The sequence below is a fragment of the Ceratotherium simum genome, chromosome 10 (genome assembly GCF_057802395.1).
Source record: "Ceratotherium simum simum isolate JZ-2026a chromosome 10, ASM5780239v1, whole genome shotgun sequence".
Taxonomy (NCBI): domain Eukaryota; kingdom Metazoa; phylum Chordata; class Mammalia; order Perissodactyla; family Rhinocerotidae; genus Ceratotherium; species Ceratotherium simum.
This window is the reverse complement of record NC_141909.1, coordinates 2,711,337-2,722,460: the sequence shown is the minus strand read 5'-3', so window position 1 is coordinate 2,722,460 and position 11,124 is coordinate 2,711,337.

Below are 11,124 nucleotides of genomic sequence, written 5' to 3'. Positions count from 1 at the left end.
TGTTTAGGAGGGAAAATCTCCAAGATGCTCTCAATTATGCCATCAAAATCAGACAGCATCAGGCTGACTCCTATATTATGATAAATTGAAAATTGGAGAAGTAGTAACTTGCCTAAGATTACATAAAATGTGATGTAACATCATTAATTTTTAAAGTGCTCAGTTTACATAGGAAAGAAGAAAAGACCAAGGAGAAGGAGAGGGAGCACGTGCAGGATGGTGCGAGCAGAGACGAGCTCTGTGAGGATGCAGACCACGTCCATCTGCCACCATCGGGTTCCCAGCTCTCTGCACAGTGCCTGCGCGCAGTAGGTGCACAGGAAGGATTGGCTACATTGTTACTTAATAAACAGACAAGAGAGAAACAGCTCAGTCACCACTTCGGTTGCTTTCATTCATGTAGGAGTGGACTCTATAAAATAGAAAATCCTACCTGTCGTCCACAAGAAAATGCCAATTCAGTCATCACTTGGTTATATAAAAGAGAAACATGAGGGAGGAAATGCAAAGTATAAGATGAATCTGAAGCTCTTTATGTATCTGCTCTACTTTGTTATTGAAAATAGGAGTTTCTAAAAAGTCTTTAGCTTTCTCTCTCTGTTGGGAATCGAATTTAAACCTCAACCTACATGCAAGATGGGGAAATTGGACTCACTTTCCACCCCAGTCATGTTAGGTCAGGGTCTGCTCTAGTGCAATGTGACCTCGTCCTCACCGATTACACCTGCAAAGACCTTCTCTCCAAGTAAGGTCATGTTCACAGGTATTGAGGGTCAGGGCGTGAACGTATCCTTTTGGGCGACACAATTCAGCCCCTAACGTACATCCTGGGAGGCTCCTTACCCTTCCCTTGGGTTGTGCAGGACCCTGAGGAGCACAGCTTCTCCAGACCCCAGACCCCACCAGCCTCTGGCTCTCTGCCCTCGGTCTGGTCACTGTGGTGCCCAACCTGGCCACCTGGTGCAGCCCCACGTGCCCGTGGGTGCTGACCTCACCACCGTGTGTCCGTGGGTGTCTCCCCTCAGGACAGCCCCGGCCCTCTCTTGGGACCAAGCTGGCCTCTGGCCCCTCTCAGCGCCCACTCTTGCCCACCCTCTGGAAGCTTCCCCTTCCCACCTGGCCAGGTGTTGACCCAGGACCCCCCCCTCCTTCGCAGTCCCTGGGGGCCTCCTGGGACCTGATCACATTTGTCTTGTCAGTGAGCCTTTTTCATTTTCTTCAAGGCAGCTCCCATCCTTCTCCCGAGAGAGGACTGCCCCCTGGGGGTGAGAGAGCCCTCCTGGAGCTGTAGGTGCATCACAGCAGGAAGGTGCAGGTACCTCCCTCCACCGCCAGCCAAGCTTCAGTCAGTCACCTGCTGCACGTTCCTTCCCTAAAGTTTCCTTCCGGCTGTGCTGTGGAAAACAGGAAGAAAGAGGAAAAAATGGGAACGGAAGAATAAAATGCACTGAGAGCAAGAGACAGGAAGAAGTAGTTGAATTAAGGGTTTAAGCAGAGAGGAGGAGAAAAAACATTGCGGAGAGGGAATAGGAGAGGAGTTTATGAAACTGGTTTTCTGGAAACAGGGGGAGTTATTGAAAATTCCTTCAAGGCGTTCTTGTTAAAAATAAATGTATAACAATAAGCCCATCACAAAAAGACGACTCCCGCAGGACTCCACTTACAGGAGGTCTAGGGTCGTCAGATTCATAGGGACGGGCCTGGAGTGGTGGGTGCCGGGGGCCACGGGAGGGGCTCGGAGTTGTGTCTAATGGGACAGAGTTTCAGCTGTGCAAGATGAAAAAGTTCTGTTGGTTGTACAACAATGTGAATACATTTAACACTACAAAACTGTACGCTTAAAAACAGTTAAGATGGTAAATGTTATATTACGTATATTTTACCACAGTTGTAAAAATTTAAAAATAAAAATAAACAAACATGTAACGTGTTCTTCAGTTTAACATATAAGCTGTTTGCCTTTCCCCTTTCTGTCCATCTCTCTAGTATTCAGTCTTGTTCAAGGTTTCTTTTTCTGTGCTGCATATTAGAAATTACCCTGGGGGGATGGCAAACCCAACCTTGTTTTCACATCAGCAGGAGATTTCAATAGGGACAGCGAGGGACCGTTGAGGGAACCCAAAGGCTAGCCTGGACAGAGAGCATTTGGCAGCCAATTAGGAAGGGAGGCGGCCCTCCCAAGGGGACCGGGCAGGGGTGCAGAGTGGGGGCGCCCCGGGATGGGCAGATTCCTCCAGAAGCTCCAGGAGGGGGCCCTGCGATGGTTCCTTTGCACCCCTTCATGAACATCGGGCAGTGAGGGCTGCAGAGAGAAAAGCAAAGAGCAGCTTTCAGCCAGAGTGCCAACCCGTCTAGGTGAAGGGATTGACCGATCATTTCATCGTGTTAAAGCTGTCACTGTTGTCCAGCCCTCGTGTGGATCCTCGAGCTTATGTCTCTACACTGTCCCAATGGTTAGGAGGGGCTGGAGCTAACTACTGACCCCGGAGCTGCTGAGATGGTTACCAACGAAGGAAAAGCCAGAATCCAGACGTTGGAAAAACAACATCAAGCCTGCCTCAGGTTCTTTTAACAAGCTGTGATGCGAGGGAACGCACATTTATTCCAGGGACCCCTGGATTCCCTCCAATGGCCCCGTTGCACTCAGACGGGTGCGCTTTCGGGGAGCATCTGTTTCGCATCGAGCATGACTAATGCAGAGGCGGACTGCAGAATACGATGGAATGCAGCCCTGGGCTCTCGTCCTTGCTGCCTCCCTCTCGGGTAACTTGGCACTGTGCTCCCAAGGCGGGAATGGAGGGGTTTGGTCCCATGAGTGCCCAGATGGTTAAATGAGGAATGAGGCACAAAGGTGTTCTGTCCACTTACCAGACACAATTATTACAACTCCAACCTCTTTTTCACTTTTTCTACTAAACTGTAATGCCGTTTATAACTCCTATGAGCAAAGATGAGTTAGAGCCAGCAATCGATCTAATTTCACTTATTGATTCCACTCTGCACTTACTGGTGATGGCCAATAGGGGGTGGTACACAACAGCTTTTTTACTATTCTGCTCATTGACGTCTTAAAAAAACTGTAAGATCACAAATTTCAGCTTATTTATTAAAAACAAATATTTAATTGAATATTTGAATCTTATAGGATCCAAATCCTTGAATCATATAGGACCTTTATCACTCATTAATTTCACTTATGTATTCTTTAGTCTCAAAACAAATTCCTGTCTACAAATAAACTTTAAAGGATATAGATGGATTTTTAAGTCAACCTTGGAACTGGAGCATAGCATATGTACAGAAAAGTTCACAAGTCATAAATGTGCAGCTGGAAAAGTTTTTGTAAAGGCAACACATCTGTGGAGCGTCCCCTGGGCAAGATGTAGCGTATTAGCAGGAGATTCCCTCAACCCTTTTGCAGGAATTATTCCCCCAGAGTAGGTGCTCTAACTTGTTTCATCATAGGTTAGTTTTGCTGTTTTTAAACTTCATATTATTGAACTGTATCATGTGTCTGCGCTCTCGCTCAGCATTGTGTTCAGGAGCTTGTCCCCGTTCTGAGTGGAGCCATGTGACGTGGTGTAGTGTGTAGCACACATCACTGCAATGCAGCGGTCCGCTGTGTGAATATGCCGCGTTGGTTTATCCATACTGCTGCTGCTGGGCATTTGGGCTGCTCGCACTTCTGGGCTACTATGGGTTATGCTGTTATGAACGGTCTTGTACGTGTCTTTGGTGCACATTAGTCATTTCTGGTAGACACATATTTAGGAGTAGAATTGCTGGGTCATAGGGTATGCACATATTAAATTTTAGGAGATACTGCCAAACAGGTTTCCAGGAAGGTTGTACCAATTTACACCCCCACTGGCCGCATAAGAGAGCTTCTGTTTTTCTGCATCCTCACCAACATTCGTTACCATAAACCTATTTTTTATTGTGTGAAATTATTATGATACTTGATATATAGCTTTTCAGGAGTTTTATAAACAGTATAACTGTAGCTAGATACTCAGAAAAGAGTAAGGAAGATGTAAGAACTGCGTAATTTACAGGCACTCAGAATCTGTATTTAGCACACAGAGTATTCTAATGGAAATCTTAAGACATTTCTCGAGTCAGGGAGGTCTCTTCTTGATCAACGAAAGGCGTTGTGGATAAAATTTTTATTCTCACACATATTAAGTCCACATTACATTAAATTGCTGCAGTGATTAATCCCCAAGTCCTAACTGAGCGTCAGTGTTGGGACGGACAGAGAGAGCAGAGTGTAACTTCCCTCGGCAGAACCAGCTCTTCCCTGAAGCCAGGAGGCGTCTTCTCAAAACTCAGCAACGTTCCTATCACATCCCACCAGTCCAGAGATGATCTGCGTGTTACCAACTCCAGTATCTTTTCAGTGCTGTCTGAAAATGAGATCAGAAAGTGATGAAGAGCTGGGAAGGAGACAGCACCAAGGTTAATAGCGTAAAAGCAAGCAGGACTGGTTTTGCCTTTTCTCAGGACCTTTCCACTGAAGGTGTGAGCAGGGAGGAAAACACCAATGTGGAGCTGCATGTTCTGCTCATGCCCAGTCCACTCCACGCACGCTGACGGGGTAGAGGTACTTCCAGAGCAAGCAGAACCGTCAATTCCCGCTGCTTTCATACAGAGAACAGTGCCTCTTCTGAACTTGGGGAGACAGAAGATTCTAATGCACACCATCTTTCCTTGAGAATTCTAGATGTTCTCTGAGAAGAGGCAAATACATTTGCCCAGTCTTCTGAACAGGCCCACCACCTCTCAGGCGCGGCCGCTCCTGCCCTCTCATTTACCTCTGCCCCACCCTTCCGGCTTGGGTACGTGGAACCCCATGAATAACCCCAACGGCACTAGTGACTCATCAGGGGCTTTAGGTGCTTTTCCAGGATAAGTCACACTCCTCAGGCGCTTGTCTCCATCTGTCTTGTGGCCACAGCCATGTCTGCAGAATTCCCAGCTCCGACGTTGGGAGGTGATCTGTGGCCACAGGACAGAGCTGCTGGCTCCACAGAGATCCAATCTACTAGGACCAGGTTCTACCAGATTCTACTGAAATGAGCTGATTAGACATAGAGCACGCTTTTTGGAACCAAAATAAGAGTTTTGTGTATTTTTAAAAAGTTAGTTGTAATGAAGAAGTCTTTTTTTGTTGTAGTAAAATGTACGAAACATAAAATTTACCATTTTAGGTGTACCGTTTAGCGGCATTAAGTTCATTCACATTGTAATGTAAGTACCACCACCATCCATCCCCAAAACTTCCTCATCTTCCCAACCTGAAACTCTATCCCCATTAAACACTAACTCCCCATCCCCCAACCTCCCACCCCTGGCACCCACCCTTCTACTTTCTGTCTCTATGAATTTGATGACTCTAGGTCCCTCATATTAGTGGAATCATAGAGTATTTGTCCTTTTCTGTCTAGCTTATTTCACTGAGAAGCATATCTTCAAGTTTCCATGTTGTAGCACATGTCAGAATTTCCTTCCTTTTTAAGGCTGAATCAAATCCCATCGTATGTATGCACTGGATTTTGTTCATCCATTCATCTGTTGATGGTCACTTGGGTTGTTCCCACCTTTCGGCTATTGCTAATAGTGCTGCTGTGAACATGGGTGTACAAATATCTGTCTGAGCTCCTGCTTTGAGTTCTTTCGGGTGTATATCCCGAAGCAGAATTGCTGGATCTTATGCTGATTCTACGTTTCAGTTTTTGAGGCACCACCATGCTGTCTTCCACAGCGGCTGCACCAGTTTACATTTCTGTATTAAGAATCCTAATTGTGTCACCAGGGCCTTTCTTTTCTTTGTTTGAAGGTTTTTAACTATAAATTCAATTTATTTAATATATATATGGCTATTCAGATGATTTCTTCCTGAATGGGCTTTGTTAGTTTCAGTCTTTCCAGTAATTTGTCCACTTAACATAAGTTATTTTTGGCACATAACTCCTCCACTGCTGTTTCTTTTTGTGGACAAGGCTTCTCAGCACTTATATTGATAACATTTTAAAAGGGATGACACTGGTGCTTGTGACGCCCCCTCAGGGGTCACCTGGGGCTCAACTAGACATGGACTCCTGAGAGCAGCAGGGCCACGCAGAGAGGGACGTGGCAGGAACACATCGTGCCCCCGAAGCAGGGTCGGGCACTTCTCTTACAGGAGGGGTCTTTGCAGCGTCCATGCAGCACTTGGGGGGCCAGTCTCTGTTCGAGGAAACGAGTCTTACACAGGAAGGCATGAGGAGCAACCCGGGCTTGAAAACCCAGGTCCTAAATAGGCACTGCCACCTTTATACCAACTCTGGGGAATGGTTTCCAGGGTGCTCTGGTCACCTGTTGGTGAGGAGAGGAGCCCCTGCCCTAAACACTGGACACACCAACAGCAGCTCATTAGTCACATGTGCTCACAGCCCGGGAGGAGGGCAGGACACAGCACTTGGGGCCACACGGGGCTGCACTCAGGAAAAGAATGAACCAGCGCGGCTGTGGGAGGTGGCTTTGTTGTAACGAAAGGGTGGGGTGACCACTGGTCCCCACAGGAGGATGTGACTGGCTTGTTGAATAATGCCCAGTGGGCTGAGGACCAGGTGGAGTCCTGCTCCAGCTGATGGGGGAACCAGCCAGGTGGGGAGGCTTTCCTGCTGTGTGGGGGGCATATCGGGTGAGGAGAGGGGACATTGTGGTTAGGCCTTTGGGGCCTGCAAGGCTCAGAGATGTCAAGGCAGCACACAGGATTGCAGGTCTTACAGTCCACAGGGCGGGGACACGCCTAGTTAGAAGTGGTCCCCACCATTCAAGTCCTCCCAGTCTAGACGCAGGACACCGGGCAGTGGTCATACTCATCACAGGCAATGTAACCTGGCTGGCGACACAGGGTGACAGCTTTACAGAGCTTTCTGGGGAGCAGAGCTGAGATGTTAACCCAAGGTCGAATTTCCTTAGTAAAGGAGAAAACTTTAACACAAATGCCAAACTTTGTCTCAGGCTAGTGATAGGAAATAGTTATCCATGGACACGGGAACTAATTGAAAAAGTAAAATAGCCCCATCCATCTCATTAAAACAATCATTTCCAGAATTATTTTTTTATATTTAATACTCAGATATAAAAATTAGTATGCTGCACTGTTTTTTATCAATTGTGGACTAATAAAAATTATAATGATAACACAATCTAGAATGTTTTTGACATCTAGAGCTTTATGATCACATTTAAAATATATATATTTCCATATATATATTTATTTTGTCTGCAGAGTATGCTAGAGTGATTAATAAAAGTCCTTCAAATATAAAAGTATATCACATTAAGATAAATTCTGTGGAGAAAGTGTGTTAGAAATACAATTTTAAGGAAAATATAAGATATAAAATTACAGACTTTTAAAGAAGAACTCGTCAGTATATTTTTAAATGGATAATAACAGGTGTGAAATTTGTATGGTCTATAGATTCCACTGGATACCAGTAAAGGAGTGGTGTGAGTTAATTTTTACATCAGTGTTTATGAAACACTGAAAATTACGTCCTTTGCAACTATTTTAACTTATAATGAAAACCTTTAGATGTCAAATTAAAAGTATGCCAGGCTATCATATTTTTCATGAGTAAAAGTATATGACAACCACTGCTCTAAACCCAGCTTATAACGGGTTTGGTGGTTGTATTTGGGGGTGTGACAGGGCAAGTATCAAATATCTTGGTTGCCTGGCCCATTGTCTGGGAGATGAGTGTCTCATTTGTTCCTGAATAGCTGCCCCAGCGGCTTTCAGTCTCTGGATGGCTGTAACTGCATCTGCGTTGGGTGCTTCTACTGTTTTGTAATAGTAAATATTAGCTTGAGGAGAGAACATTAAAAATTATTAAGGTGTAAGATATGCAGGCACAGGGAGAGTAATTTTAATGTACCAGTGAGAATGAATTTAAAGTCTTACTCTGTGAGTCTGGGTTTTGGACGCCTGTGTTACAAATAAATTCCTTACGTAAAAATGGTGTATACGTCTTAAGCTTGGTATATCCTTGTTATAGAAATTGTCCACATAGCTTGAGTTTTTTCTACATGACAGCAAATCATTGACCTGACGAGCAGGTCAATCCAATACTTGGATCCATCCTATCAGCTTGTTCAGAAGCTGCGGTAACCGTGACATACGGAATACAGTGAGACACTGATATGACTGAAGATAGGCTCTATTGTGCCTGGGTCGGTGCTGAAACATGCCCCCCGCAGCCCCCCGCTTTCCCTGAGGCCCTCATCTCCACTAGCCACCCTGCCCTCCAAAATCGCCAGCCTAGGGGGTGAAAGTGGAGAGGTTGCCCTTCAGAGATCATGGCGACAGAGTCTGTGGTGCCCAGGGCAGGGCGTGCAGTCCCTGGTTAACTGGCAAACAGCCGCGAGGGGCCAGCACAGACAGAGGAAAGGGCCGTGCCTTCCTCACCACTCTCCCAGCCACGAGTACACGGTTTGACGTGTAGTCAACTCACAAACCCAGGTCCATGCTGAACGCACTCGGAGGAGAAACGAGAGGAGGTGGGACATTTTCAGACCAAGGTGGGCAGAGCTGCCTCATCAGAAGGTGGTAACTCATCTAGAAACATGGTTTGAAGCCTGGACCCAAACTTTGCAGGCCCGGAAAGTGGAGCCTGGCCGTGCGTAGGAGTGAGTGGTTTCAGATGAACCAAACCTGCGATAGGTGAGACTCAGAACGCCAACTTATTAACTAAGTTAGAAAAACACAACGGTCGTGGGGACCAGCCATTCAAGTCTCGGCAGCACAAGTGTCCCCTCTTGGGAGGTCTGTGAGGGGACCCCAGAGAGCATTGTCTCAGCACAGGGAGTGGAAAACCCTCCCGGCCAGCAAGCTCTGATAGCCGGGTGTCCATCGCTGTCCCACGTGCTGCCAAGATGGCTGAGGTCTGTCCCCGGCCATGCCCTCCCCTCAGTCCCGGAGTCCAGGACGACTTGTCGTTTCCGGCTCCATGTTCTAGCTGCATGCTGACGTCCCCATGTTGTCAGAACGTTCTTTTTCACAGAAAAGGGTCTCCAGTTTATCAATAAGCTGGCCTCAGGGGGGTGAAAACAGACAGTGCCTTTCTTCCTTTTCCCACAGCCCTTTAAGCAGCTCTGTCCCCTCTCTCTCTGTGGGCGTCCCGGGCACAGGAACGCGCTGGAGGACATGGAGGGCGGAAGCTGGCGCTTTTCTGGTCGTGGTCAGATAGTAACAAAAAATCACATTTTCTCCATATAAAGAAATCCCAGTCCATCCTAACATTAAGCCTTCCATTTCTTGTTCAGTTTTAAACTTCTCTCCTCCCCAGCCCAATCCCAGCCTTGGCCCTGGACTTGGAGGGGGTAGGGTGTTTGCCTTCTTGCTCCTTCCTGCCTGGACTTCTCTCCCCCTCCCCATCACCAGGCTGCCCCTGGCTCCTCTTTACAACAGAGGAAGGGAGAGAGGTGAGACAGGGGAAGTTCCCTCCTGTGGGTAGAATTGGCTCGTCTGCCAAGGGGCAGTGCTTGTGTGGGTCCTTCCAAGAGGCCCTCTGGGGACCTCTACCTACAGTTCTCTGGTCTGCACGGTGCCTCCTACAACCGTGCACGATGCCCCCTGGGCATCAGGGGGCCCCCCAGACCCTCCTTTTGGTGTCACCTCACCTCTCCAGAGGTCCGCTTCGGAGGTAACCCTTTCAGAAGTTCCCAAGTCTGCATTGAGGGTCCTCGTGCAGCTCCGGGAAAACGTAACTGCTCCCCGTCCCACCACGCTCAGGGCACCAGCTGTTCCCATGGCAGCCGCAGGTGCTCAGGAACCTGTCGCTGCACCCCACCAACTCAGGGAGCATCTGAAGCTCTGAGTGGGTCCCCCCAGGTCCCCTCTCTTGCTTGGGTGAAGCACACGCCTCCCTCTCTATGGCGGGAAGAGAAAGATGCTCGGCACCCCTTCCAAATGAGGCTCCTTCTGTTAGCCTGGATGTGGTGACGAGGGGGTCCTGGCAGAACCTTTGTTTCTGGGTGCCCCCTAGCACCTTATTTTAGAAAGTGGGGTCCCTAGGTATTTCTCCTTATCAATACAACTGCTCTCTTGTTTATTCTTTTTGCTTAATGATTTGTCTGGTGGGCTGATTATTCCACCCCACGTATTCTTGGCTCCTAATTTCACTTGAAGTTTTCCTCAGCTCTTTGCATCTAAGCCATCTCTCGCTTGGCTTGACTGGATGTTCCACTCTTCAGATTCCTGTGTCAGCCAGTGTCTCACAAGGAGGACAGAAGCCATACTGGCTGTTTGAACACATAACGAGTTGTTGGTGAATGTGAGGTATCAGAGGACTGCTGAGGTTGCACGGGGCACTGAGGTTGCATAGGGCAATCCTGAGGAGGCAGCTGCCCACCAGGGCTGGGGAAGCAAGAGGGAGGTTGGGTTGTCAGAATTGAAAGCTGAGGGCGGGCCTAGCAGAATGGGGCCTCCTCCCGCCTTCCAGCCCCTTTCTGCGTGCGCCCCGCTCTGGCAGACTCACCAGGGACCAGCGGATGAGGGAGAACAGATTTGCAGGGTCCCGGTCCCAGCACGACCAAGCAGGGTGTAGAAGGGTGGGTTGTAGCGCCACAACAGACAGGATCCCTTCTCAGGGAACTGTGCAGTCAGCTCTGTACTTGCCTGTTCCACAGCGTCTCCATCTCCCTGTGGGAAATGCCCGCGCTGTCTCCCCACCTCGGGGAGGACTAAGACGGCACCTGCACAGAGCTAAGACACAACCTCCTCACTGTTCTCGGCTCCCAGTCATGGCCCGTCTGCTCTCTTGCTGGTGTCTAGTGATGTCATTGTATACATAATTCTGGCTTTATTTTATACATACTATTCCACTCTCGTCATATTTACCATCTCACTGACTTCACAATGATCCATAAAGTCACTACTCTAACTCACCAAGCTCTTTCCCAATGACGTGAACATTTTCCAGTTTCCCACGTGGATAGATAATGCTGCTGTGAACACACATATGTCTATCGTTTTTCTTCGTTTGACATATTTCCTTATCCTCACACTTTACTCTGTCATCTTTACCTTCCACTGAGCGTGTCTGGCGTCCCACACCCACGCTGTGTTAG